Raw genomic sequence first — 26,668 nt, forward strand, 5'->3', positions numbered from 1 at the left:
AATGCAGAACACCTGCTTAGTGAGCCCATATCAATAAATTTGGCCTGATCACAACTTTATGTTCCCTCCCCAATTATCCCACATTCTTAGTATCCATTCTCATACATGTGTTCTGGATTTTCCTTGTATAAATTAGAAAAGTCAAGTAGGTCTTTTGGAATTGACATTATCTTCTCATGGGTCACACTTTGAATCTCACTTTTAGGGGCTTGTTGGAACTTGAATCTTATAAGCCTAGAAACAAAGATGGGTTGTGAGAGTGGGCCCTGAGGAAACTCGCATTATCTTACCTGGCAACTACATTAGGGGAGACCATGATCATTTCTTCAGGCAATGCAGGGTTAGTCCTGCACTGGAAAGGCTGATACCACTGTGAATGGACAGGCCATTACCACTGAGGGAGGAGTTGCCATTGAGGTGGGGAGGCCACTTTTGCTGGGAGTAAGGAGACAAATTCTGCTGGAGGTGGGGAGATCTCTTCCACTGGCAAAAGAGACTCAGAATTAGGAGCTCCGTGTCCCCAGATTCATCAACATCTTCTCCTATGTCCCCAACCCAACTTATAGGATCCCATTTTTTCCCAATCAATGTTCTCACTTTAACAGTTGACACCTTCAAGGCTGGTTTGATTTCCAGCAAATTTCAGCTCTGCAGCTACAGGAGATAAGGGTCTCCTTCAGGGCATACATAAGCTCTTAGGTCATTTATGCTCGAGATGGGAATTTGCCTCACCGAGCTCATCGTTTTCTTTTACCATTTTGTCCAACAATATTAGGAGCAACAAACCAACATCATTATATTCCATAGTTTTCCAGAAATATGTGTAAGTTTCACATGCAGAGCTTCTTGCTTGTTATAAATGGCCAGTTAGGCTTACCCAATGCAGATATTTTGTGTATCTCCATAAACAGTTTGTGCTATGGAGTATCAGGGTCTGTTTACTACTGGAAATAGAGTTGATAGGCTTTAAATCTAATCAGATTAGAGAGCCAATTCCAGAAATCTCAGAACAAATTCAGAAAACTCATCCTCAAATTCTGTTCCTTTAGAACTACTCTCAGTATCAAACTCTATTATATTAGTCAGGGTTTTCCAGAGAAACAGCATCATAGGAGATAGAAAGATAGATAAATAGATAGGTAGGTAGATAGATAGACAGACAGATAGACAGATATACAAAAAGAGGTTTGTTATGAGGGATTGGCTCATGCAATTAGAGAGACTGAGAAGTTCCATGATCCGCTGTCTGCAAGACGAAGGACCAGAAAAACCAGTGGTGTAATTCTAATCCATATCTGAAGACCTGAGAACCAAGGGAACCAACGGTATAATTTCTGGTCCAAGTTTGAAGGTCTGAGAAAGAGGAGTGTAGATGTCTGAGGGCAGGAGAGGATGGAAGCGCCAGCTCAAGCAAAGAGCAAGCTCACCCTTCTTTTGCCTTTCTGCTCTATTCTAGCTCTCAGTGGATTGGATGATGTCCATCTGTATTGGTGAGGGTAATATTATGATTCAAATGCTAATCTCTTCCAGAGACACTCTCACAGACACACAGAGAAATAATGTTTTACTAGTAATCTGGGCATCCTTTAGCCCAGTCAAGTTGATACATAAAATTAACCATCATATCTGGTTTGATAGGAGTGTTATTTTGAGTGTGTAAGGGGGACCTGTGGTAGACAAGCCTAGTACAGGAAGGCAGAACCATATTCCTGAGGTTTTAAATTTCTCAAGCTGTCAAAGAGAAGCTGTTGGGACCAGTAAGGGGACTACTGAAGTAGTTTAGGTGGGAAATAACAGGTGGCTTGAATTAAGGTCACTGAAGTGAGATTAGAAAGGAATGGTTGAGAGGGAGATTGCAGATATAGAGCTGATACAACTCCAGACAGTGACAGTTGCCTACACAATACCCATTTCCATTAACTTCCTTATAGTAGGTTCCAATTGTAGGGGGAAGGGTTTTGGCATTCTTATTTAAAAACTGACATTTCCTTGGCTGCCTTGTACAAAGTAGTGTCAAGGAAAAGTTGAATGATCTTCAAGGAAAGTGTTTTTAAAAAGATGATAACCCAGTGGACATCCATAGTTGTTATCTACCTTCCCTATCCATCTTTCCTGCCCAGAACATGGGCATTATATTTGGGGGTGGGATAGCCCCCTGTACAAATATATAAATATAAAAACAGTCTTAGTTTAGACTGTAAGAGCAGGAGAAAAGACATATGCAGGGATAACAGCAGAAAGCCTGGGGGATCCTGGTGTCTTGACACCAGTCCAGGGCACTCACTTTCAGGTATTTACTTAAGTAAATACGTAAAAAAATTACTTACTGGTTGAAATCACTGTTTTCTGGAGAGGGGAAACATTGTTTTCTGGTCCCTGATTCTTGCAGTTGAATGCAATTCTAAGTGATAACGTGGCTAGGGGAATGAGAGATGAGGCAAAGTAACTGTATTTCACACACAGGTTCTAGAAGAAAACCATGCTATTAGGAAAGAAAAATTAATGATTTTAATGAAAGGTTATTAATTTATTCAACTATTATTTATTTGCTCCTACTATGTGCCAGGCATAATTCTAAGGACTCAGAATTGAATGATGAGTACAATGGACAATGTCTCTGGTCTCCTGTTGGTAGAGACAGACAATAAACAATGGCAAGAACCATTACAGAACCAGAGGGAAAGAGCTGATTGTAATAAGCACTTAACATAGAGTGATATTAAATAAAGAGTTACTGGACAGCTCTCATAATAGGGTGCTCAGGGGACAAGGTTGCATTGATGGGTTTCTGGGCCATATCAGTGAAAGCTTTTAGAAACACGGATTTAGAGACTGGGAGAGGGATTTGGCTAAACATCTAGTTTCAGGAGTTTTCAACATGGATGACAGTAGGAAACAAAATATGGGTAGACAAGAGTGAATAAAGAAACTTTAGGATATGTAAAAATGGAAAAAGATCTATCCAGGATTAACAGAGGAATCTGGGAAGTGCTATGTTCTGCCTGAATACATGTATGAAACATTTTAGAAGGGGAAGCCATTAATGCTGCAGAGACATTAAAGGAGAGTCAAGGAAAGAGTATGGAATTTGGCAAATTTGCAGTCATCAATCATTAGTGACATTTAAGAGCTGTTTTAAAAATAAACACGTGGTAAAAAATGAAGACAGCAAACATGGACCAGTCTAAATTCATCCTTCTCCCCTCCCAGTACACACACAGATGTAGGCATGGTTCCTTTTTAAATGTTAGCACTGTTTATAACACACCTCTTCATTTGACAATGTTTAACTATTTCATTTAAACACCAACTCTGGCATTTTACAGTGGCCCATTGCATTCCCTGAGTTCATTTGATAATTGCTGAGAGGAAATAGCGCTTTGAGTCACTCAGTTGTGTAAGAGCAGTATGTTTTATGACTATTTCATCTCATAAGAAAAGCTAAATTTTCCCTTACAGTTGGAAAAAGCTTTAGACTGTAGTAAACCTGGTCTGAGGCTTCAAGTTTATAGGTCCAATTTATTTCCTCTGTCAATTCAGGGACAACTCAATGTGAATTCTCTCACAGGGTGTGAAATCTTAGTTTGGTCAGGTGTTCATGTCTTTTCATGTAATTAAGCCATTATTTTCAAGTGGATTAAAGTGTTTAGAAGCTTTGAAAAATGTTAGTAAAAATAGCACTCTGCTGTATTTACATTGAGTCTTAATCCTAGTTGTTCAGAGTGTTTATCAGTTGAAGATACAGCAAATATTAGCATTCCTACTTTGTAACTAGAGGAATTATGTGATGCACTTGAAGTGATACTGAAAAGTCAAAAGTGGGAGATCCTGGAACAGTGCTTTTATTAATTTCATTGTCTATTAACCCCTTTTTCTCTTTTTCATCTCTCTCATACAAATAAATCCATATAAGTATTTGAAGACATAATATTGATAGAAATAATACTGAAAAAGTGGTAGTTAAGTTCTTAATTATATTTGAAAGTGCTGTTTGAGAGTGGTAATTGTTGCTATGGGTTACTAGTTTACTCAGTTACAGCCAATTACTGACTCTTTTTAATACACGCTGTAACTTGCAGCTATATTTCACCAGGCTTCTTAAAACTCTATCAACTTAAACATATAATCTAACTAGAAACAGTGTTTTGGCATTATATATACAACTTGAAGACAAGTCCCCATTCTCCTCTTTCAAGGAGACTTGTGTGTGTGTCTATCTATCTATTATTTATCAAAATTCTGCAGTTTCCACTAAGAGGGTATATTGCTCATGTAATGGTCAATTCACCAGATGAAAACATAAAGGAGAACGCAGCTCTTTCAGGGTGACTCACTCACTGCCAGGCTCTACATAATTGGAGCTTCCCAGATCCATGCAATGTGAAATTTTCTTAATGTAGAAGTCATGTACCCCGTCTTGTTAGCTTAACAGATTTAAATACATGTGAGGCACCAACTGGTTGTGTGAAATGATGTTACTGCCCGTTATCAGTAGAGAACAATGTACACACCTTTACCAAATACTTAACTGTGAGTAAAGAATCTATGGACACAAACAAGAGTGACTGTTCCCATCTAAGAAACCATATCATGATTTTGGGCTCATCTGAAGGAACTTGAATCTATAAGCTAACATTCACAACGTAAGACTGGTAGAGGAAGAGAGGTTTCCAGTGAGATGAGCAGAACTGCTTCAAGAAGAGCTAGAATGTAGATGACAGTGGGGCAAGGTAGACCTCAGGTATCCTTTCCCCCAAGTCCAGCTACATTCACTTAGAGATGACAGCGTGTGAAAAGACAAACTAAAAAGAGATAACCATGGTCAAGATAAGACAGGTCCATGGGCCAGAAAGGGAACAGAATTAAACTATAGACAAGTGCTCCATCGGGGGCCTGACCGGAGTCTGCATCTTTTGGATACAGAAAGAATGAAACTGCACAGAAGGTAGACTACTAGGTCCAGGGGTATCAACTGAAACTAGGGGTCTGATGGCTCTCTCTTATGAAGGAGGCTATAAAGAGTTGCTAATGACAGTTGCTATAGGCCTAGGCTGCACCAGATGCCTGGGGAGGCAGGAGGATCCAGATTAGCTTTAAGGAAGGATCTGAGCAAAGCTGTGCATTTATTATCACCCCAGGGCAGGAGCTCTAAGCCTCTATTAAAAGTTTCTGAGCTGGTTTCCCCAAAAGATTGTGCAGATGGATTCCCAAAACTGCTAGATTGGAAGCAGTAAGTAATTTGGAGAGAGGAAGAGTACTCACCTCTAAAAACGAGTCTGTAAACCCAAACTGCAAAACACATCAAGCCTCTAACTTGAACACAACTTGAAGAGAGGACTAATAAATTGGGAAATTGTACTGATAAATTTATCCAGAACACAACAAAAACAAAGACTTGAAGGTATGAAAGCACAGCTAAGAGCAAAGGAGACCAGACTGATAGGCTCTAATTTATGTCTCATAGTTATCTAGAAGAATTTAAAAAGATGTGAAAAGGTAATCATTGAGAATTTTCTAGAATTGGAGAAAACTATCCAGGCTTAAATTGTTCTAACAGTGGAGTTGAGGTTATGAATTTAGTTAGACAGGAAACAGCTGAGTTCTTAAATTAAAAGTATACTCATGCAATGAGTAGGATAAATGAAAAACATTTATACTTAGAAATACATAGTAAAAGGAAAAATAATAATTTACAATTAGAAAATGTTGAATACAAGAAGTGAAAAATCAAATTACTTCCAAAGGTATGATAATTAAATGGACATTAGACTTCTGTCAGTTATAGCTACCAAAAGACAAGGGAGAGCAAAGTGTCATTCAAACTTGAAGGTAACACAAGTCCCTTTTTAGAAAAAGATTGTGTTATTTTGTCAGTCACAGATTTTTCTGAAAGAACTACTAAAGGATGGGCTTAAGTAAGGACAGAAATAAACCCAGAAAGATAAGGAGAGGGAGAGAAAAAGAGAGGGAGTGAGGGACACATATAATTTGGACTGGCTATTCTGGTCCTAAGAACCTATCTGTTTAAAAAAGAAAATCAGAATTATGCTACACAAGTGAATTTCCTTTGGGGTTATTATTCAGCTGCATTCAATTATAAATTAGCTATCAAAGAAAGAAAGCTCCCCATTACCTGCTAATTCAGAATGACTTTCAGAGAACTCCCAGAGTCTCAAGTAATTCCTCTTCCAACTCCTTAACTTTCCACTTCTGCAGTTAATTGGGAAGATCCATTTCAAAGCGGCTTCTTCACCAATTCTTTCTGATATTATCTGTCAAGATTGTATATGGAGGACGTTAAAAGATTAGCATTGAAATAACTGAAAAAAATGAAGGCACAGTTCAGCCATGTTGACCCCTAGTTTACAGCTCTCAAAATTAAAAATAAGTAAAATTGGTGTGAAAGTAGAAATACACACACAGACACACACTGCACACAGAGGATGGAAGAGTGGAGCTGAGGGTTATGACAGGAAGGAGCTGATGGGTATTTCAAGTCAGGAGGATAAGTCTACCAAGGAAGAGAGGAGGACAAGCAATTGATCCAGAGTCTAGTTAGGTCTAGTTATAGATCAAAGAACTAGTGTCAGGAGAATGGGAAAAAGGCACTGGCTCCAGGCAAAACAGCTTTCAGACAACAAAGTGTGGGGATTAAACAAGCATTTGTTGAGTACCTCCGATGTCTGCAACCTGTTAGGTGCTCAGGAGGAATTCAGAGACAATGTAAGATAAAACCCATGGTCTCTAGAGGCAGTTAGTTTAGCGGGGAGATATATATACGTAATTTTACAAGGCCTGCTAAAAGAGTGCTTGAGAAAGGTGCTAAGAGAGTAAGAGAAAGGAGAATTAGATTCTAATTAAGAGTAATTAGGAAAGTGTTTTACAGGAGATGGGTTTAAATTGAATCTTGAAGGATGGGTAAGAATTTTATATCCGGCAATGGGGATGGATAGTCTAAGCAAAGAGGTAAGAGACATGAGAAAAATAAAGCTTAAGAGCCACATGAAAGTATTCTTAGCTGGGCCTCCTTCCATTTACCTTCTTCTCAGGACAAGGACTCATCTCTTCTGGGCATAAGAAAAGAGTAAATAGATATATCCGAACAGAGAGGGAAGAGAAGTGATAAGGGGGAAGACAAGTCTTGAAAGAATGGAGGCAAGCAGATATACAGACATAGATACAGACATAATATTACTACTTTGTGTTTTAAACATGTTTATAGGTGGCATCATGTACATATCATTATGCAACATTTTTTTCACTCAAATTTCTTTTTGTGACCTCTATACCTAGATATAATGATGATTCAGTTGTTTTACCTTTCTACCTCACCATGTTTCTACTGATGCAGCTTTAGCTTCTATTCAATTAATTGTTCAATGTTATAATGTTATTTGCATTGTGGAAATATTCTCCTACCCATCTTCTTAAACACATGTGCAAGAGTGTTTCTAGAGAATACGTCTGGAAAGGAATGACTGAGTCATGATGTATATATATTTCTAACTTATTAGATATGGTCTTTTCATTTATCTCTTTATATACTCCCCCCATCCCGTCTCCTGTCACTCACGTGGTAGGTACTTAATATATATTCATAAATGTTCAAAGTGGAAGGAAGAGTGAAATTTACTGGGAGCTGAGGGAAATGAGAGCTAAAAGGAGAAGACAAAAAAAAAAAGTGAGGAAGAAATGACTGGCTTTAGTTCACTGCCAGTCATTTGGCAACCAGGAACACTGGGGCCCAGTCTGTCAGGGAGCAGGCAGAGGAATGTCTGGAAAGGAGACTCTGGAGGCAGCCCTGCTCATCCTGGGAGCTTGGTGATTGCATTTAGATTGGAGCCATGCTCAGCAGAGCACATGTGTTCACACCTGAGGGCTCGAGTCAAACCTGGCCTCTCCTCAACCTCTCTGCATCTCGAACTTTGGTTTAAAAAGTGAGGTGGCAATAAAGGTAATAATAATAACAATTACCTCTGGATATTGTGAAGATTTAATAAGACAAACTATGTGAAAACGCTCCAAAAACAATAGTTACAGTTCCTTACTTCCTTCAAGTCTTCCTTAAACCTTACCTACAATTCCACCTTCTTAATGAGGCCTTCCCAGAGCACCTTGTTTAACACTGAAAACTGCCCCCCTCAGATTCTCCACCCCACCTCCATTTTATTTCATAGCATTTGAAACCATCTAACACACAATGTGTTTTATTTATTAATTATGATTACTGTGTGTCTATCCCCACGCTCCCTGAGGACAAGGATCTTTTTGTTTTGTCCACTAATAGATCCCAAGTTCCTAGAACAGTGCTGAACACATTGTGAGCAATCAATAAATCTTGGCTGGGTAGAATGAATATTTTTCAGGAGAGTACTGGTTGTGATAAATTAATGTAGAAGCTTCTTAAGTCATATTGATAGTGCAGATGCCTTCAGATTCCCACAATCCATGGATCATCAGTTTCAGTTTTTACTATTTTGATAATTTGCTTGTTTTTTTCACATTTTAGTGAGCAGCTGAGAAAGGCTGAATCAGGGAAAGTTAGATGCCATTTTATACCAGATATGTCACATAGCCCTTAAATGTGATAAATCTCCAACCAAGTCACTGATAAAAATATTGATTAGAGAAGGCCAAAGATAGAGCCCTGAAGTACAGCTCCTGCAAACTCCCTCCAGTCATTTATCAACACTCTTTTGTACAATGTCTCATCCGTTTGGTATTCACCTGATAGGGCCATCATTTATTCCATATTTCTCTCTGTGAGCCACAAGGATATGATGATTAAAGTTGGTAAATACTCTACTGGATTCCAGACCAATAACAATAACAGTAAATGCTTTACTGAGCACTAACTTCTGGGCACTGTGCTAAGTTTATCACATACTGTATTTAATTTAATAGATTTATGTCACTTCCCTCCCTTTCTTCTAATGGGCAAGATTATAAAACTAGTAAGTGAGGGGATAAATATTTAATCTTGGACAGTCTGACTCCAGAGTCTAATCAGACTCTATTATACTGGGTCTTAGATAGATATATTCTGTTTGTGGATGTCCCTGACTTACAACCCTAATTATTCTGACATCAAATATTTGTTGGAAAGTGTAGTATGCGCCAAGACATGTGTTAAAAAGGAAGGAAGCAAACATGAATATGATCTGAATCCCCCCTCTAAGGCCTAAAAAAGAAATTTAGAATTATGGAGTACTAAATAGATGAATCTAATATCTATATTCTGCAAGTATTTTGTTGTTGTTTTTGAAAATCCAGGGAAGGCCCTCCCTTTTTGCCAATGATACTTGATTCCAAAAACTTGTTGGTAACCAATAAGCACAAAAATCCAGGATAAATCCACCTCTTATCAGAGGCTTCTAAAAAGCAGAAACTGAAGACTCTTTCTCGATAGTGCCTGCTTATTTACAGCTCTGCATAAATGCCAATTGTTTGAACCACGAGTAGCTGTGCTTAAACAGATACCCCTGACCTGCTGCCAATGTGCCGTCTTTGATCTTGTGAGTCTTTTACTAAGTTCTCATGCGATTTTATCTCACTGCCCCTTAACTGAAAGCAATTTTCATGTTTTATATTTAATCTTTTGGAGGCACTGAGCCAGGTGGTGAATTAATTACTTTTGTAGGTTGAGAAAAGATCCCAACTTCGTTGTTAAATTCAGCTAAACTTAGAAACTTTTTTCGAGGCTGTATTGATACCATGTAGGCTTTTCTTTTTGTTAAAAGTATGTTTAAAAGGCAGAGTAGTGTGGTCTAATGGCTAATTCTCAATGTTTCAGAATAAGGATTGCTTTAGTTTAATCATGGGTAAAACTATGAAGGACTATTTTTGTTTGTAAACCAGTCTCTTTTTGAGGCAATGACAAATTTCCTTGGGGGTGCTATGCTATGAGGTCTTCATCATTAGAGGTAGAGGGGGAAATTCAGGTTTGAAGTTTTATAGAATTTACATGGAGGGTTACTTGAACACACACCAGAGGGGCTCCTGTGACCACAGCATTTCTCTGAGGGTAAGAGCTACATGGAGGGGGGAAAGAAATAGGTGAGAGAGATTAAGAGGTACTGTTATCCACCCTCCCGATTTGGTCCCCAGCAAGGGTTCTTCTGCTCTGTTTGGCTTGGGCCAATAGAAGGAGACCGAGTTCGGTTCAGAAGCAAAGGAAAGTTTTGTTCTTCCATCAGAGAAAGGAGAGGAGCGAGCTTGGGCTCTAGAGCACACACTCTTCCCGACAGGCTGGGGGCAGGGCTGCCTTAGAGGGTTCTGGCTGCGGAGGGCGGGGCACAGTTCCCACGGTCAGCGCAGCTGTGCTGACTGAAGTGCCAGGTGCAGCATCTCTGCACGTGGCCCGCTGTAACTGAAGTGGGGGAGTGGTAGGGGGGATGGGATGAAGGTGGTCAAAAGGTACAAACTTCTAGTTATAAGATAAATAAGTACTTGGGATATAATGTACAATATGATAAATATAATTAACACTGCGGTATGTGGTATAGGAAAGCTGTTAAGAGAGTAAATCGTAAGAGCCGTCATCACAGGAAAAAATTTTTTCTCTCTTTCATATTGTATCTATACGAGATGGATGTTCACTAAACTTACTGTGGTCATCATTTAGTGATGTATGTAAGTTAAATCATTATGCTATATACCTTAAACTCATACAGTGCTGAATGTCAATTATATCTCGATAAAACTGGAAAAAAAGAAGAGGCAGCGAGAGAGAGAGAGGTGTGGAAGAATTAAGAGATCTCTGGACTTGAATTCAGAACACAACTGTGCTAAATCTTGTTTCCAGCACTAACTTGAAATGTTACCTTGGCCAAACCCCTTAATATCACTGAATCTCAGTCTCTTTGCTTGTAAAATGGGGATAATGATATTTTCTCATAGGATCCACTGAAATAAAGTTAATAAATTATTTATAATGTAATAGGCACTTTAAAAATGCTGTGGATATTTGGGTCTGTGACATAAAATACATGACAAATTCTTGATGCACTGAACATGATCACTGCAGCTGGAGAGGGTACGAACATGACTACCCTCCTTCACAAATGGAGAAACTGTATTTTAAATGACCTGAAACTCATCATTTAGAAAGAGGCAGAGAACCCTGTCTTCTGACAAATATCCTCCCTACAAGTTCCTGTTCAATAGCAAGCAATGTAGTAATAGAAGGAAAAGCCTTTCTTAAATCAAGCAGAATACATCTTCCTTGAGTGACTGAATGCAAACCTTGACTATGTAAGCATTTTCAGAAGAAGGTCATTGTCTATGGAATTAATTTTCATTCTTGGCTCAACAATGCCTGCTGGCCGTCAGAGCTTGGCGAAAATCCCATCTGTTTAGTTAGGGGCTGGCCTGATTGATGGAGAAGGATTGACAGGAGTTAGAGGATAAATCCTTGCATCTAGGAATAAATTATTTAAGTGTCTTTTAGTTCTGAGTAGAAACTAGGGCTCTGTCTAGACACATAATATGAAGTAGAAAATGAAAGCCTTCATCTGAATATAGCTAAATAAGCAAATAAACACATAATAGATGCTCAATGAACTTTGTTAATTTTGTGAATTAAGAAAATCTGTTTTCATTTTTGAATTATCCAAAAAGTTCTCACTTAATACATGGAAGTCCAATCACACTATGTATTACAATTTTATCTTCTTACTTCTCTGTGATTTTTTTTCACTCAATCTTCACAAGCCTTGTTTTGTGTAGGTTTTATTCTAAAAGTAATTTATACATAACATTTAGAGCAAACCTAAATTTTCGGACTATCCACACTCCAATCCTTGAGACACTAAAACAAACTATTCCCCATTATCCCCAAACTCACCCTCCAAGAATTGCCAGAGTGTGTTTTGAGACCATTAGGCCATATGTGTGAATGCACTTCATATCTCACATTGCTAATGCATTTCATATTTCTTTCATGAATTACTATTAGAAAGTGATTCCAGGATGCAGACCTAGTACTGAGAGCAAATTCTAGTGTTTAAGGCCAAGAAAGCTGAGTTCCACTTAAAATATAGCATAAAAGAAGCCATGTTTTAGATGATAAATGTTTCAAAATTAAAAAAGAAACAGTAACCATTTGAAAAATGTTAAAACTACTTGATTTTAAAGAAAGCCTTCAATACATATGATTAAGTTTGATAATTTGAGTTTCATTTCCACCAAAAACCTGAGACAACTGTAGTAAATTGTGCTGTATTTGGCCTTCTCTTTTTAACATGTCAACCTCATATACCAAAAATTAACTGACAGATTAAGTACAGTACAATTTTATTTAACAAGCATTTACTGGTGACCTGTAAAAGAAAGGAATCTTGCAAACTATTAAAGGAAAAAGCAATGACATCGGTCCTGCCTTAACAGGAGCTGTCAAGTCTTATAGGGAAAATTAGACATGAAGAAAAATAATCTAAATATGAGGCAAAATGTGGTAAGAATACAAATAAAATATTATTGAGGCAAAGGGAAGGTGGGATTTTTTTCCCCTGACGGAGGAAGGAGGGAGAGGACATGAAAGAACTCAATAGGGGAGTTGTCCTTTTTGCTGGCCCACCAAGAGTGGTAGAACAGGAAAGGGTCTCATGAGCCTGTCATTGCGCAGTGTGCTGCTCGCCCCCGCATCAGTCACAGCTAACCTCGCTCCTTTTCCATGGAGGTCAGACTTCCTTGTCTTTCCCCAAACCTTCCCATGCTCTGCCATGCCTCTGTGCTTTGGCACAGGCTTCTTTTCTTGGAATATCTCTTCTCTCTGTTATTTCATGTAAACGCTCACTCTTCCTTCAAAACCATCTAGAGAGTACTCTGCTTCCTCTTTCTCTAGTCTCCCAAAGTTTGCCACTGCTTCCTCTGTGCTTTTATAAATTCTGTACCTCTCTATTATAAGAGTCATTACTTTGTTTTGCCATCAATTTGCTCATCTTTATTGGGAGTATCAAGAAATGTGACTTATCTTTATAAAACGATTACTTACAATACTTGGCACTGAGAAAATAACACATGCTAGTAGAAACAATGAATGAGAGAATGAGTAAAGTATGTTTTGTGTGCTTTCTCATTCTGGTGTGAATTTGCATTTCCCAGGTGACTAATGATGTTGAGCATCTTTGCTTGTGCCTACTGGACATTTATAGGTCTTTTTTTGGCGAAGTGTCTGTTCAAATGTTGTCAATTACAAAATTTTTCTTTAAGTAGGTTGTATGAGTTATCTATATTTTTTCAGTTTCTTGGGATTTTGACTTAGTTATAGCAATTGATTAAATTGCACGTGTGGTCACTTCCTTACTTCCCAACGGTGGCAGACTGCAAAATATGGCCCCAAATTTCTCCTATCCTAGGAAGTGACATTGCCACTTATCCAGTCAAGAAAGAGGTAGTCTACTTCTCCACCTCCTTGAATTTGAGCTGGTCTTGTGATGAGTTTTGGCCAACAGAATATAGCAAAACTGATACCGAGTGACTGGCAAGCCAAGGCATCAAGAGGCCTCGCTTCTTCCAATTTTACCTTTTGAATTCAGCTGCCATGTGAAGAAGCCAAACCTTCGAAGCAGCCCAGTTCTGCTTCCTAGAGGATGGAGAGAGAGTCAGCCATCCTAGCTGAGAATGCCAGAAGACTCTCCCAGTCTAATCACAGAATTGTCATAAATATTATCATAATACTTGGCACTGAGAAAATAACACATGCTAGTAGAAACAGATACGGAATGGAAACACATCCCTATCTTCTGACTAGTGTTGTTTGAATGACCTATAACACAAAGTATGCCTGGAGAAGAAGAAACACAATTTTATGATTTTAAGTAGTAAACAGATGATGCTAAGGAGCTATATTCTAACCTTATAATAAAGTGGCATTTGGGAAGTTCTCTGGTGAAAAAGAGTGAAGGAATTAACAACTTGGACCACATATATAGTGGTACAAAAATATAGTATTTTTGGAAACGGTCCCAAATATTATTACAACACAAAAGTATGCATATAGGTGCCAAATAAAGTAAACATTTCAAAGCCTGTAACGTTTTAACAAATATTAATCCTCTTTTGTACAGTCTAGAAAATTTATTATGTAGATGTGCCCACAATATAAATAAGAATGATATCCTTGGGACAAGAAAAGTTTTGAGAGAGTTATGAGTAGAGTAGACAGACTCTCAAATATCTGCTGATTGGATGAGCTGTTATTTTTCTATGTGCCCTTCTTCTACTTGCTAAACACTATCACATTTTTATATCACATATTTCAAAAGTAGAGAAATGTCACTAAAAATATGTTTAGGCAAATATGCAGCACTACCAAGCTACTATATATTTAAAACCTTTATCCAGGCAAATCGTCCCCTATGAGTTAGTGGTTAGATCATATACGTATTCCAAATGGCATCTGTGGAAGTTCATTTAGCACCAAATTATATTTCCCACCTACTAGACAATTAGAACATAGTGCATGTCAGGAGGACAGGGGAAGAAATTATCTATCAAGAATATCTCAAGGCAGTTGGCAAATGTCCAGATTTTGGAGGAACCTAGTTGGCGCCCTGTTCTAACTATTGCAAAAGCAATTTTCTTTCTGAAATGAAAAATTAATATAACGTTCCTGAAGGGAAACATTTAATAATAATCAAGTCAGGGCATAAGGCACTTGATTCCCTTCTGTGACCTTAGTCCTAATGTATTAGTAACCCTGCGGCTCTCCTCTTAACTAGATTGTGGTTCAGAGACCAAATTACTGAGCCATGAAGTTCTCATACTCTCTTTGCTCCCATTTCATATGATAATCAGTGTTGAGCTGCTGGCTATTGCTAAAATGAATAATAAACTTCTTTCTCCCAATTTCTTAAATAAGACTGCAGTCAATAACATTACTCCATACTAAAAGGAAGAAATTATTTTAATGAGTTATGTTAAGATAAAATTCTGGCTAATATATTTCAAAATATTTAAGCCATCATAATTAATTAGATACCTAAAATAGAGATAGAGAATATGTATTACCATGTCATAAGAATATTGGTTTGCAATAAAATCCAATACCAATAGCAAAGGAAAAATTATGGTGATAAGTCAGAAAATTTGATTCCATTGTTATAAAACCATTAATAGAAATACCACTTAATAAAACATAACACACTACATAGCACTTAATAGAAAAGTAGATATATTTAAACAGGAGGTATCTTAACAACTGTAATTTTTTCCTTAATTTATTGCATTGTGGTTCTATGAAACTTCATACACTTAGCACAATTGTGGAATCTTGAAATCATCTTTTCCAACTTTCTGCCTATGAAGGAATCTCTTCCACAGCATTCCTGCCAAGCACTTTTCTGGTATAAAATATTTTCACAGACATAGAACTCATAAGGAATCTGCTTCCTTATATTACAAGATACTTCAATGTTTGACAATGTAAATTTGCACCAAATTTTCCTACCAGGAGTCCTGGTTCTGCCTGACAGCAGATTCCTCTTACACAACATAGCCCTTCACATGTTTGTCAGCAAGTATTATGGAATAAGGAGATTTGTTTTAGCAAGATCATTTTGGCTGCAGGGTGGAATAAACTAAAAGGAAATAAAGCTGATGGAAATTGGTGAAAGAGACTAGACTGACAAGTTATAAGAAAGACTTCACATTCCCAGGGAATTCAGTTTATACTACTGGGAATTTTATATACGGTTGAGGTGATAATTAAACTGGCTAACCATTTTGAAAAATGATTTAAAAATTACCTTCCTACTACAGACAAAACACACCAAAATGAACTGGAGATAAATTAAAGATGTAAACATAAAAAGGAAACCATTACTGTATTAGAAAATGTATTATGGGACAATTGAAAATATTCTCAGGATGGAAAAGCCTTTTCCTAGCATTGTATCAAAATAAAAAATTCATCTAAGAAAAGATTTTAAAATCTAATCATTTAGCAAGTATGAATGTCAGATTACAAACTTGAGTATATAGTCAGTAAGACTTTGTTTTCTCTAATTTCAATCTTCTAGCAGATTGTCAGGAAATTCCAGCCTTGTTATAGTTGGTGCTCTCTTCTCTTCCTCTAGGCTGCATGAAATCAGGGAGGCTTACAGCTAGAAAATTAGGCCCACTGGAGGTGGAGTGCGGAGGGATGACAGGGTGCAAATGTCAGTGCTTTTAATATCCAGGATAAATTCTCAATAGCCAAGTCTGTGGTTGGCCCTTAAAGTCAGGTAGCTCTCTGTAGCTTTTGTGCCGCAAGAGGAATTGTGGAACCAGTCACCTCTGCCTGGATGTACGATGCAACTTTTTCTGGGATCTTGCCACCTCCCCAGTGCCCTGGCAGAGGCAGCTCTGAAACTGGAAGTCTTGTCTCTTCTAAAAATCTCTTTATAGTGGTGAGGAGACCCCACTAATTCCTATGTCTCCACTCTGCTTCTCCTCTCCCACCTGTCCTCCCTCATCTTCTATTATATTGGACTTTGATAGTACATTTCAAAATAGCGGACAATTATACATCTATAATTGAAAAATACACTAGCCCTTGACATAAAAATTCCACTTTTGGGAATTTATAATAAAACAATATGATAAATTAATAAAGATGTCAACATATTAATGCTCATTTAAACATTGTTTAAAGGAGGATACACCACAAAAAAGATAAACAATTATTCAAATAATTTTTACCATAGCCACCCACCAGAATAGTGTTGAGCAATTAAAAAAGATATAGATACATATATATGCTTTTATATAGAGACTTGAGCCATACTATAAAAGTAACTGAAAAAAGTAGCTTACATTTTTGTAGACAAAGTAGTAAAAAATAGTTGAAATTTACTGCACATACACATCTATCATCTATATCTATCTATACCTATGTATGAATGCAAATTTAGAAAGAAGCACCCCAAAATGTTAACTGTAGTTATCTCCAGAAGGTAGAATTCTGGGTCATTTTTTTCTTTCTAAATTCCTGAATTGATGAATTTTTTTCTGATTCCTAAAGTTATTTCCACCAAGATAGGGAAGAGGGAGAACTCAGGTGAAGACTTCTCATCAAAGGAATAATTAAGATACCAAAATCCCCACATCCTGAGAAAAAAAACTAAAAGCTGTTTAGCTCATTTTTTCCCTCCCTTAGAAGATGGCGTCTGAGAAAATCTAATGGGGACAGTAGCACATTTAGTCTCCAGGACTTTCCCATAAGTCTCTCTATTCCCTTTAGTTTTATAAAATATGTTTGCAAGTTCTGGATTTCACTTTGATTTACCCTTGAATGCTGCAATAATGGTACCCCAACTCTGAAGTAAGGAGGGATTATGATAAAGGTATCTCATGTTTATAGCTAAGCATCCTCCCATGACAGTCCTTAGACCACAGTTGACAACAGGGAAGATAAGAGAGCCAATATCATACACAAGAACCTGGGGCAAAGCCTAGTGTTGTGGTAGCTAGAGGAGAAAGATTCAAGAGACTGCTGAGCAATGCCAAGTTCTACAAAAATTTAAAGGCACGAAGACTAAATCTAGATAGTTGGATTAGGGAACTACAGATCAGTCGTCACTTTCAAGGGTACATATATAAGAAAAATGTCAGGAGTCTGTTACAAAAGGATGCTGAGACATTGTGATAGGAACCAAGACAATGGGTAAGAATGTGCTAAGAATCTTGTAAAGTGTAATTTAAGTGAGAAGTGGTGGGAAGAGAAGGACTTGAAAAGACAGAAAGAAAAGAAACTCTAAGCATTTAAAAAGTGAAGAGAGCGGAAGATTTATTACAATGATGTATTACAATGGAAGTAAATAATTAAAGGAGAATAGCCCTGGGGGATGTAGAACTGACTAGGATCTAAAATGAAACGTGAAGACGTAAATCACCTAAACATCCAGCTTTTGATTCTTAGGTCCACCATGGGCCCTGAGATTCTGCATTTTGAACAAGCTCCCAGGTGATGCAGATGCTCCTGTTCTTCAGCCATGCCTAGAGAAGCAAGGAGCCCAGACACAGCAAAAGGAAAGGAGACACCTCTTTCTCTGAGACTAGATTAAGGAAAGAGACATGATAAGTGAGGGAATCAAACGCAAGGAGAGGACAGATGAGGGAGTTTATGCAAAGCGACTTTTTGCTCCTCTGTAAAATAGGAGTGAGCTCATTTGTTGAGAATCAGGGAGCCTGGAGAAACAAAGGCTTGAAAACAGTGGGGAAGTTTCAGATGAACTGTAGTAAGGTGCTTATTAGGAGATCAAGAAGAGCTGAATTGCTTCTTTTGGTGAGGTGCATTAATAACATAATTAAACTGTAAAATAAAGTGTGGGCTTTAGGAAAAGGAAGCAAAGATGACTTTCCCCAATTAAAATTAATGAGATAAATTTCACCTGTGGTAGCCACAACGTGCTTGCTAACGACTGCCTTAAAAGGCTCAGGAATGCAATTCACCCAACACCTACACGGTTGAAACAGCCTACCCCCAATTTAACTCACTTGTCTAAACTTTTTCGACTTACCCAAGGTTGGGCAAGTGAATAACATAAAAAATACAGCCTCTAGCTGTAATCAGGCTCCCGAGAAACAACAACAATAACAACAAAATATGAAAAAAATTAGAACTTCCAGATTGTTATATATATGGACAAAAAGCAGTTTTCAACTTATCCAAGTGAATTTTCCCACAAGCAATTATCTTTGTTGGCATCTACCCAGGACTTGAGGTCAACATTAATCTTCGGCAGCAAATGGCATGGGAATCTCTAATGTCCTGAAGTTCTCCTGTGTCAGCTTGGCCCCACTGCACCTCATCTCAAAAGCCCCTTCCCTGTCATCATTTGCATAGCTCTCCAGTGTTCTAAATCAAGGACTCAATCTCGATGTTGCCTTGGAGTCTGGTTCTAAGTATGAAATGAACACTGTTAGAATATGAACCTCCCCTATGCGTTATTCTGTTCATTAAAAATGGAATAGCAAATGGAGAAAATAAATTGCAAGGAGTCCCTTAGCTACCCTCAATATTCACAACTTTCAGAGTTGGCTTTTGAAATGGAACAGGCGAATGTGGAAGAGCTGAAAATGAACAGAATCACGGCCTCTAGGTTTCCCCTGTCCTGTTCTAGCAGCAGCTGCAGCTTCCCAATCCCAATAATTTTACAGTACAATCACTCCCTCATTATTAGTAATTTTATGCACTGTCAGCTTCCCTGCTTTTCCTTGCTCTTCTCTACCAGACTCATTCCCAAAACTCATCTGCCATATTCCTCACCAGGCCTTCTCTGAGCCATTTTCCCCTTCACTAAATTATCCCAGTGATTCCTTCATATCGTTTACCATCTCTCTGTTTTATGGTTACTCATATATCTTATCTCCTATATTAAACCATTAGCTTCCCAAGAAAAGAATTCCTAAGTTACTTTGTTTCATATCCTCCATAACATCTAATTGCATTTTTAAAGTTTTTATCTGTGTGACTTGTTTGTAAGAAGGAAATCCAATTAGAGACTGACATGAAGCTAAAGTAAATGGTAATTTTAAAAACATTTTTCCATTTCAGTTCTGGACTTCTGTAAGCATAGTCAAGGATACCACTCAGTTTTCTCTATATTCATCCATATTTTTACTCCTAATTGAACACAGAGTATGTGGTATGCATTCCAAAAACATTTGCAAGGGAGCTAATCAGACCTACGTAATACACTTTTGATGAGTTAGACTCTGCACCCATAAAGCACAATGAAACATATACATTTTACAGCAACAATTTTCTCACATTCTCAAATTGCAGAAAGTAGAGATGAAGGGAAATGTTGTAAAATTAAGGACAATAAAAACACACAGGAAAAAAATCACCCAGGTTTTTACAGTCCGCTCTCTATTCAGCAAAAATGTTCAATGCATTTCAATGAATGTAGTAAATACCATTTTCAATTTTACATATATCATATGGAAAATTATTTTTTTAATGTGGAATTGACAGGACCATTTGGGGTGAGGCAATACTAATCTCATTTGCTGGGAAGTTCTGGAATAATTCATATAATCTATTAATCTATTATCAGCAGCTTTCCAGACCCAGTAAAAATTTCAAAACCCCAGACTTCTCACTTTGTATAGTATCATCTTACACTAATATATCAGTAGTGGTATGTCATTTTTTCATCCCAACTTAAAATATTGGTATGTAATCTCAAAAATTTTGCCCTGCTCTTTGTAAATCAGTTCTAGTTTCTTGCAACAACTATAAGGGTTTTCTTCAATGAATCAAAATATTACTGCTTTATAATAAGCAACATTTAAATTAAACTGAAACACAGTATAGCCCCTTTCCTTGAGACACAAAAGTTTATAAATGTATAATTGGCATGACATTTTCCAAATAGAACATACTAGATAAGGTTCACAAGGTGCAATTTTTAACATATGGCATGTTTCTCCTAAAGTGTTTTTAAAGTCACTTCTCTGACAGGGATAAAAGAAGCCCCTAATAATTATCTGTTAAATGTCCCAAATTAGAAGATTTGTCTTACACTATATAATGAATAGAATCAAGGCTGACTTTTTTATGAGACAGTGAAAAATGGCAATATCAGAGTAACTTAAAAATATGTTCTGTCTTCAACTACAAAGCCAAAAGACTGAAAAGCATTATACACAACTTAGAGGAGGAAAAAACCCAAATGATTTAAAATGCTACCTTCCTCTACTGTTTTCAATCATTTAGTCTAAGTTAACATGGTATGATTAGGAAAGTTAGTCTAAGACTGTGGTAACAAAAAAAGATTGTTATGAGCCAACTCTAACTGAAATATTTTAATTATTACTTGTATAAAGTCAACATGTGAGTTTTAAAAAGTAATCTGGAATAGCAGTCTTAACTACTTTAGCAGAAAGTATTGGGGGGGGGTGGACAGAATTCGTCTTCCTCAAGTTACTTTCTGATCTGTAACCATCATGGAGACTTTGAATTGAGAACAGTCACATAATCTATGTCTTTGCCAAAAGCATTACGTCAGCCTGCCTCTGTCTACATGGGTAAATCTTACGCTTGGGGACATTAAGAAAATTATCAATTAAGATCACTGTCTTGAAACAATAAGCAAATTTGATCATCCTCTGTAGCAATTGTAAACAGCAATTCAAAATGCCATAGCAAGAATCTGATCTTTTTATTTCTCATCCCCAACCATACCCTGGAAAGAGATTTCAAAATGGAAATCTATTTTTGTTTGCACAGCCTGCACAGGCATTTGCTCCCACAGATGTTCCACATTTACACTCAGGAAAGAAGAATGTTTGAAATCCACCTCCACAATCTACAAAATGATGATGACACTAAAGAGCATTACCTTCCCCTAAGGGGGCTTTATTAAATGGGTCCAGATAGTCATCCTCTGTGATCACTGGGACTATCTGGCCCAGAATCATCTTTTAGTGGACCTCCTCAAAAGTTCTCCCACCTCTAGTCCTCTAGGACAAAAGCATTCTGCTCGGTGTCAGAAAGGTGCTAATCGTATGAAGACATTTTCTGGCTATTCATTAAAGGAGGTTTGTTAATGATGGTCTTAAAGAGGCTTATGTATCAATTAAAAGGTAAATGAAGTTATTTTACTGACAGCTTATATACCCCAAAATGATTGCTCTTTTTGAAACAGTAATGTTCAGTCATGATAAAATGGTTTCTAACTGCACACTTTATTGTTTAGTACTTAGTGGAGAAAAAAAGTTAATTGAAAATATGAAAAATGTTGAGTAAAGAATTATAGTAATATACCTAATAATGTTGACTCCAGACCCTTCTACAACTAGAATTTGCTGAAACACCTAGCAATTATTTATACATAGTAAAAAATTGTTGGGTTGGCTAATCAATAAAACATTCACTTCTAGAAGCATTTTTTAAACTCCAAGCAAAAAACAAAATGGCTGTGAACACAACTGTGCGGAATTTTATTTCTAATGAATACACATATCCCATTAAGTATTTAATTCTAAACTTTATAGACTCTGACACTATCACCAGAATCAAAATCAGCATTTTTCTACATGTGGGCCCTTGCACAGGGGAAGATCCCTTTTCCTTGCCTGAAAGTATCACTGTGTCTTAAAAGACTCAAACTCCACCTTGTTCATTAACACGCTTACCAACTAAGTCATAACTAAATGAGCAGTGAATTTAAACTATTCCCAATAAACAGTAACATGTAAGAGCACCTACATGGTAAATTTAATGCATCTGTTTCTGCGAAATAAATTTCAAATGATTTGGTTTATATTAAATATTGTGATTCACCAGATACAGCATCTCTGTAGTATATTTTTCTTAACTGTCACTCTCATCACCAGTCTTGCTCTAGTATATTATTTTTTCTTGAAAAAGAAAAAAAAGCACAAGTCTTATCTTACCTTATGATGATCACTATTAGAACTTTGTAGACCTAAATTACATGTTTCAGTTAACAAAGGGAAAAATTCTCTTAGCTTTCCAAACAGGATAGCTGTATTTCACTAGAATAAAAAATGGCATGTTAAAGTAAATTTATAGGAAATTTGAAAAAGCTTTGAAAAAATTCTAGAAAGAAAAGTTGTTATTATTTAAGGTTTTTTTTTAAATTGGTAGCTTTGCAATGATGTTTATTGTTATTTTTTACACTCCCTCAGTAGGGGAGCACTGTTACATTTTATAAAAGCATCAGGGTTGTGGGTGTTTATGTGTTTTATCAAGAGTGAGTTAGTAACCCATCACTTCAACCATCTAAACACTCTCATTAAAATTCTTCTGTTGCCGCCTCTCTTCTTTACTGTCAATCCCTCATCTACAGCTGCAAATTAGAACATAAGGATATGCCCAGATTACTTATTCTATTATTCCTTTCCTCTATTACATCGACTCCTGAGAACACTCTGCACGGTCTCAAATATTGCTAGAATATTTCTAAAACTTCTCTCTCCCCAATTTCAGTTCTACCACAAAATCTCCAACTCTTCCTCCTTTACAGTTCTTATGACCTCCAACTATGAGGTCACAAGTTAAGAAGCTGCACACCTCACTCCAGCAAGAATTTCTTATTGTCCCTATACCACAGATTCTAAACCTCTTTAAGGAAAGAGGCTACAGTTTTATCATTATTATTATTTCTCAAGAACTCTTTAAATTGTTTCTCAGGAAGAAAGAATTTGAGAGTACTTTTAAGAAAAAAGTTGAGACTAATTTTGGGAATCCATGTTCCAAGGAGAGTCTCGGGTTCACTCTACATGAAGTACCTAAACTGCAGGAGGTACCGTGTGTGTGTGTGTGTGTGTGTCTGTATGTGTGCGTGCGTGTGTGTGTGTGTGTGTGTGTGTAGTGGGGCAGGGGACAGGACAGTAAGGGGACTGATGAAGGAGAAGGGAAGGAAGGGAGAGGAGACTGTGTGAAATAACTGTAATGGTAAAGGAATGAAGACAGTATCTGTTTCCAGACAAGAACCTTCTTGAAAGTGATTAAATCATATGAAAGTGAGCAAGGTAGAAGATATTGCATAAGTCAGGAGTTCAGATGTGATGATGAAGAACCTTTTACTACCAGATTCCAACTGGCACACTTTGGTCAAAGTACATATACTCTGAAAGAGTCACTTGTTCTCTGCATATTTTATGTCTATTTCTTACCCTTTTTTCACACTTCAGTGATACCTATTTTAGGATTTGAGTTCTGCAAGGACAAGAAATACATCTGTTATGCTTTCTTGGCATGGCACCTAGCCCAGTAAATGGGAGTGTTAAATAAATATTAGTGGAAGAGGATAAAATGGAGGAGAAACAGTAAAGATTGGTTAATCTCAATTTTTGATCCATTCTTTATCCTGTTAAACTTCTTTTGTGAGACTAGGTGTAAACATACTAGTATATCTTATGTAAAATCCTGAAACTCATTCAATGTACACAGGAATGTTACGAGTCTTTTCTTTTTCCTAGATACTGCATGATGGCATTGAAGGACTGATACTTAGGTGAACCCCTTACCTTGTAAAAAATCCCTTACCTGAATGACTTTGACAAGCTGAAAAATATATAATGAAGTTCCCAGGGGATGAATGAAGGATAATTCACTTCATGAAGAAAAAATAATCTGCAAAAGAAAATGTAGAAAAGTTAGTTATCCAAAGATATCCATTAAAAATGATTGTTTCACCAAAGGAAGAGATAAAATCAGCATCCTGGGACAATAAAAATCTTCTGTTCCAGTTCCTATTATCTATACATAAAAAAGTGGGATGCAGTTTAGTTCAATGACTTATTCAACTCAAAACAGCTAGTGAATTGGAAAGCAGGAAGTAGATACTAAATCTCCTGACTCCCAGACCAGTGCTCACAAAATGGAGTGATATGATGATAGAGATATTTTAATACTAAATTATGGGATGTGTCCAATTCGGATCTCAACAGTTTTAAGACTCGAAAAAAATGAAGTGAGCTTGGCAAGAATCCATAATGAAGTAACTGATTAAAGGTTTTGGAGTTTATTAAGGGAGTTTTAAGAATCATAGTTATTAAGTCTTCAGGGGAAGATTAATTACAAACTTCAAATACATGATGTTATTATATACAGAATGGTAACCAGATGTTTTCTCTTCACCAAAGGCAGAAGAGGACACAGAATTGATGAGACTTCCTAGTAAAGTATTAAGTGGTTTCCTGTCTAACCATGTGAGAATTGGTTGTTTTGGGGATATAAAGTTCTATGACAAATTTTAAACAGAAAAAAGAAATCTGAAAATCAATGAAATTAGACCCCTAATGGCATCCATTTTAAATTAAGCTTTGCCTGATGTCATTCCTATATTTTCAAAGAAGATCTTTGATTAATAAACTTAAAAATTGTAGCTTCTAAATGGTAGTGTATCTATTTTACTTTGGGAAAACAGAGAAAATGTTCCTTAATTATAAAGAAGAAACACGTGAAGGTCCCAATGTAAATCCTATGATATATTACCCAGCTAGGTGTAGTACCTCATTTTTAACTTCAGGAATTAAACCACCTCCAGAAAAGAGAATGGACCACTCTGTGGAGAGGCAGCACAGCACAGTGGTTATGAACATGGATACTGGGGTCAGCCAGTCTGTGTGTGTTTGGTTCCCGGCTCTTTCACTTACTAGCTGTGCAAACATGAGTAAGTGCCTCGTCTTTTTCTATGCCATAAACAGGTACAAAAGAAGGATAATAATGGTAACTGACTCCTATGGTTGTTATGAGGATTAAATTAGTTAAAAATAAGTATCATCAAGCACTTTAAACAGCTCTTGGTACACAGGTGCCCATTTACAGCAAAATCTCAGGGTATGAGAAAACCCATTCACAAAATTAAATACCAGATTTATAATCCTAAGTGCCTAAAAGAATGAAACTTCTTTGAAATATTCCAGTGTAAGACCTGAAAGTTGTAAATGTTTCAAGTATGAACAAAATTATGGTAGACATTTGAAACTTGATCATTTTAATTTAATACTAAAAACATAAAAGGGCCATGTTAGAAAACCTGTCTTGAACTCATGCCCAAGGAATGGCAAATACAACCCTAGCATAGGAAACTGGAGCCTAGAGTATGATACCATCTTTATAAAAGGACTAGTCTCCTCACATCCCATCACCCTACCCCAAAAGACATATATATGAAGACTTTGGACCAAAGGAAAATGGGAAAAAATGTTGGGTTACAACATTAGTGCCAAATAAACCAACCAAATGGTCTTAGAGAGGTCCTTATCCATGTAAGAATCCAGAAATGGTTCAGAGGAGATTTTCATGGCTGATGGTCAAGTATACAATGGTTAGGGGTCATCTCTACAAAAGCCAACAGTCCACACCCCACGCTTATTGCCTTGTTGACACTGGGGGAATGGAGGGTGGGAAGTGGGGGCATTTCTTCTATATTTAAGATTTAAGCAAACCAGCTTTTCAGGATTTTGTGAGTATAAGTTTTCTGGAACATTTTTCCACTTACTTCCTAGCTCTCAAGAATGAAGCTGGTTATGTGGAGGACATTCCCTTCTTTGGGATGAAGAAGATGAATGTTGGGCAAATTACTGAAGTGAGTGGTTGATTTTAGAATCCTAAGCTGCAGGGCAGGTCTGCAAGGGGCATTACGGAATTTACCGTTGTCAAGGAAACATCTTCTGCAGCCCTTCCAATGACATCTTATATAAATGGGATTCATACACATACATCAAACTGATTAAGCTGTCTCCTTGATTTCATACTGCCTTGATTCCTTGCTCATGCTTTCTCTCTTTGCCCTCCTTTCTTCCCTGGTTTGTCTTAACTTCTTGTCACAAGTCTTAGTGGTGCTGTACTGCAGGATTTCCTTCTGGTGTTTAGAATGTGTTATGAGATATGAGATTACTCACAGAATAGCTAGGATGGTTAATTTTATGTGTCAATTTGGCTGAGCCACTGGGTGCCCAGACATTTGGTCAAACATTATTTTGGGTATGTCTGTGGAGTATTTCTGTATGAGATTAACATTGAATCTGTTGACTAAGTAAAGCAGATTGCTGTCCTTAATGTGGCCCTTCAATCAAAAAGGCTTAGTTAAGAAAAAAAAAAAAAGATGAGTAAGAGGGAACTCCTGCCTGACTATTTGAGTTGGGACATATTGGTCTTTTTTGACTTTCAGACTCAGACTGAAACATCAGCTCTTTCTGA

The 26,668-nt window shown here is 37.1% G+C and overlaps 1 long non-coding RNA gene across 2 annotated transcripts; it reads right to left on the bottom strand.

The window, feature by feature from the left end:
• Positions 1 to 319: 319 nt before the first annotated feature.
• LOC140696656 (uncharacterized) lies at positions 320 to 26,052 on the bottom strand. 2 transcript variants are annotated; one of them, XR_012073165.1, is made up of 6 exons: positions 25,968 to 26,052; positions 24,008 to 24,094; positions 22,390 to 22,491; positions 6,134 to 6,272; positions 2,328 to 2,417; positions 320 to 483 (listed from the first exon to the last, which is right to left on the bottom strand). It is a non-coding gene; the product is annotated as an uncharacterized lncRNA (long non-coding RNA). The 2 variants fall into 2 exon arrangements; XR_012073166.1 differs by lacking the exon at positions 22,390 to 22,491.
• Between the last annotated feature and the right edge of the window lie 616 nt (positions 26,053 to 26,668).

The sequence above is a fragment of the Vicugna pacos genome, chromosome 5 (assembly GCF_048564905.1).
Source record: "Vicugna pacos chromosome 5, VicPac4, whole genome shotgun sequence".
Lineage (NCBI taxonomy): Eukaryota > Metazoa > Chordata > Mammalia > Artiodactyla > Camelidae > Vicugna > Vicugna pacos.